Source organism: Cyrtonyx montezumae, unplaced genomic scaffold (genome assembly GCF_038088225.1).
Source record: "Cyrtonyx montezumae isolate F1298 unplaced genomic scaffold, pur_monq_1.0 scaffold_49, whole genome shotgun sequence".
NCBI lineage: Eukaryota > Metazoa > Chordata > Aves > Galliformes > Odontophoridae > Cyrtonyx > Cyrtonyx montezumae.
In genome coordinates this window covers 395,362-398,288 of record NW_027072055.1, presented here as the reverse complement: position 1 = coordinate 398,288, position 2,927 = coordinate 395,362, and the positions used below count along the sequence as shown (strand labels likewise).

The 2,927-nt window shown below is 50.9% G+C and overlaps 1 pseudogene; it reads right to left on the bottom strand.

The window, feature by feature from the left end:
- Positions 1–534: 534 nt before the first annotated feature.
- On the bottom strand, positions 535–1,453 carry LOC136055883 (olfactory receptor 14J1-like; annotated as a pseudogene).
- Between the last annotated feature and the right edge of the window lie 1,474 nt (positions 1,454–2,927).

Genomic DNA, 2,927 nt, shown 5'->3' with positions numbered 1-2,927 from the left:
ATTACTCCGGTGCTGAACGCGAGGAGCTTAAAAAGACGCCAGCATGCTGTAAGGTACATGAAAAACCTTAGTCCACTCTGCACCAGATTTACAATGGAGAGCCAATACTGCAATGCCCGCATTCTCCACCAATAATTGTCACGGTGTTGTCCGTGACAGTGACCCAAAGGAAACCGAGAAGGGAGAGGGGAGAGAAAAAAGAAACTGCGTCAGTGGCCGCGCGGCCGCCCGAGCAGAGCCGCGCTCCGGGAGGGGGAGGGGGAAACGGCGGGAAGAGATGGGTCTACAAGAAAACAACGGCACGATCTGAGAAGGAACGGTAACTTTACTAAATCTAATAAAATTGAACAATTGAGAGAGAGATAAAAATTTTCAAACCAAAAGCTATGAGCTTACGCTAAGGAGGACCCGCAGGGGAAGCACACGTGCTGAACCTCCACGGCAGCCCAGAGCCACGCGCCCAGACCGAGCGCCGCCTGCATCCGGTGCGGAGCTCCGCCCCTCCCCTCTGCTGCTCCCCCAGCATTAACTCCTTCACTGCTGCATGATGCTCTGATGTGGAATACCGGCATCAAAACCACAAAACCACAACAGGGGGTTCACTGTATGAGGCGCTACTGAGTACAAAATGACACCACCATGTTCAGGGATGGGGAGAACAGGGAAGGGGGATTCAGGTAGGCAAAGAAGCCCGTGCCCACATACAGGGAAACCACGGCTAGGTGAGGGAGGCACATGGAGAAGGCTTTTTGCCGGCCTTGCTCAGAGGGCATCCTCAGTACGGCCCTGAAAATGTGCATGTAGGACAGCACTATGAATACAAAGCACCCAAATACGGCAAGAACACTTACCACAATAAATCCAGTTTCCCTGAGGTAGTCTGATTGTGAGCATGAGAGCTTGAGGATCTGTGGAATTTCACAAAAAACTAATGGTCCAGAACATTGCCCTGGCACAGTGGTATAGAAAATGTATTGGCAGTGTGCAGCAGAGCATAGAGAACAGCAGTGCCCCAGGCAGCTGCAGCCATGGTGGCACAAGCTCTGCTGCTCAGGAGGGTCTCGTAGTGCAGAGGCTTGCAGATGGCAACAAAACGGTCATAGGCCATGACTGTGAGAAGGGAATACTCTGCTGAAAATAAAAACAAAAAGAAAAAGACCTGTGCAGCACATCCAGTGTAGGAGATGGCCCTGGTGTCCCAGAGGGCATTGGCCATGGCTTTGGGGAGAGTGGTGGAGATGCAGCCCAGGTCAAGGAGGATGAGGTTGAGGAGGAAGAAGTCCATGGGGGTGTGCAGGCACTGGTCGCAGGCTACGGCTGTGTTGATGAGGCCTTTGCCCAGGAGGGCAGCCAGGTAGATGCCCAGGAAGAGCCAGAAGTGCAGGAGCTGCAGTTGCCGCATGTCTGCCAATGCCAGCAGGAGGAATTCGCTGACGGAGCTGCTGTTGGGCATCTGCTCTGCTATTCCTGGGCGTGGAGTTGCTGTTAGGAGTGCAGAAGATAATGACAAATCAAGATTTGGAAATGATAAAGTAGAGTCTCTATGGATAAGGATCAGGGTGATAGTCATTAGGAGTGATATCGTGGTGGGGGTCTGTTATAGACCACCTAGTCAGGATGAAGAAATAGACAAGGTGTTCTATAAACAACTCATAGATGTTGCACGATGGCCAGCACTCATTCTCATGGGGGACTTCAACTTCCCTGACATATGCTGGAAATATAATACTGCGCAGAGGAAGCAGTCCATGAGATTTCTAGAATGTGTGTATGACTGCTTCCTGACACAGCTGGTGCAAGAGCCTACCAGGGGAGATGCCTTGCTAGACCTACTCTTCACTAACAGGGAAGGACTAGTAGGAGATGTGAAGGTTGGAGATTGTCTTGGCCAGAGTGACCATGAAATGGTGGAGTTTGCTATTCTTGGTGATGTCAAGAGGGTGACTAGCAAAACTGCTACCTTGGACTTCCGGAGGGTAGACTTATTCATTGACATAATCCTTTTCAGGACGCTTGTTGCAAGGGTCCCTTGGGACTCGCTCCTGAGGGGTAAAGGGGTCCAGAAAGCCTGGATGCTCCTCAAGATGGAAATCTTAAAGGCACAGGAGCAGGCTGTCCCGGAGTCCCGTAAGTCGAGCTGGAGGAGAAAAAGACCAGTGTGGATGAACCGGGAACTTTTGTTGAGACTCCGAGAGAAAAGAAGAGTCTATGTCCTCTGGAAGATGGGACAGGCTACTTGGGGTGACTAGAGACAACTGGACAAGATTTGCAGGCAGAAAATTAGAAACGCTAAAGCCCAGCTTGAACTTGACTGGCTACTGCTGTAAAGGAGAACAGGAAACCCTTTTACATTTTTACATATTAACAGCAAGAGAAAAACTAAGGAAAATTTATCTCCTTTACTTGATGAGGCAGGGAATGTAACCACAGATGATAAGGAAAAGGCTGAGGTTCTCAATGCCTTCTTCACATCTGTCTTTAATCGACAGAGCAATTGTCCACAGGGTACTTGCCCTGTCCTGGAAGTCCGGGACGGAACGCATAATGCACCCTCCGTGATCCAAGCAGAGACGGTCAGAGATCTACTCCTCCATCTGAACTGCCACAAGTCCATGGGACCAGATGGGATCCACCCAAGGGTGCTGAGGGAGCTGGCAGAGGTGATTGCCAAGCCACTTTCTGCCATCTATCAGCATTCCTGGTTATCTGGAGAGGTCCCACCAGATTGGAGGCTTGCCAATGTGACTCCCATCTACAAGAAAGGCCGTAAGGAAGACCCAGGGAACTACAGGCCTGTCAGCCTGACCTCGGTATCAGGGAAAGTTATGGAGCAGATGATCTTGAGGGAGATCACACGACACGTGCATGGCAACCAGGAGATCAGACCCAGCCAGCACGGGTTTACAAGGGGCAGGTCGTGCTTGTCC